This window comes from Pteropus vampyrus, unplaced genomic scaffold (genome assembly GCF_000151845.1).
Source record: "Pteropus vampyrus isolate Shadow unplaced genomic scaffold, Pvam_2.0 Scaffold892, whole genome shotgun sequence".
Classification (NCBI taxonomy): domain Eukaryota; kingdom Metazoa; phylum Chordata; class Mammalia; order Chiroptera; family Pteropodidae; genus Pteropus; species Pteropus vampyrus.
In genome coordinates, this window is record NW_011889673.1 from 97,944 (window position 1) to 98,824 (window position 881).

General features: G+C 33.1%; 1 pseudogene; it reads left to right on the forward strand.

The window, feature by feature from the left end:
- The first annotated feature begins 436 nt into the window (after positions 1-436).
- LOC111734235 lies at positions 437-555 on the forward strand (annotated as a pseudogene).
- Positions 556-881: the final 326 nt, after the last annotated feature.

An 881-nucleotide genomic window follows, 5' to 3' on the forward strand; every position in this document is an offset into this window, starting at 1 on the left:
TTCTCTCAAATGATCTATCTCTCAGTAGCTCTACCTAATAATGAACTTTCTGAAGAATAGCATCTGGCAAAATGGGAGAAGAAAGTGATGTTTTGACTTAGAAGACTGTCTTTTATTTAATTTTAACTTTAAGTATGTTGATTTTATTTTTAAAAATTACTTCAAATGAAATAAAAAATTAAACTCAAAGTCCCACCATAATATTAGAAACTAATATTAGAATGAACTTTCAAATAATAGCTAACTCTAGTGCCAGTGCTTGTTTTTCTTAGCTCCAATGGATATACACAGGCAGACTGCTGGGCTACAATCCAGCTGAAAAAAGAATTAATTATATAGGACTGAATAAATTAATATGGAAAATTTTATTTTTAAAATTTATTTTAAATTTCAAGAAAAATTCTGAAACTTGGAAATGGGTAAATGAAAGAGCATGGTCTACGGCCATGCTACCCTGAACAAGCCCAATCCTGTCTGATCTTGGAAGCTAAGCAGGGTTGGGCCTGGTTGGTACTTGAATGGGAGACCACCTAGGAAGACCAGGTGCTGTAGGCATAAAAAATTAAAAAATAGGAATTGTAAGCTGACAAGATCCTTGCAATCTATGAGGTCAACCAAAGGTTGCCTTGCCTAAAAAAAAAAAAAAAAAAACTAAAAGAGCATGGAGTGTTCTTTTGGTGGAGTATTCTTATTGTCTAGCTAATCCTCCAGGAATTATTTGATTCTATTTGATTATTTGACTGTGTGTGATTGACTAAGCTATTTTATGGCTCTGTAAGGATAGAAAGTAAGTTATAGAAAACTGATAACAATGCAATTTTTTCCTGTCCACAGTAACACACACAATCTTGTCCATAGAAATGTAGAGGCACATTGTCTCT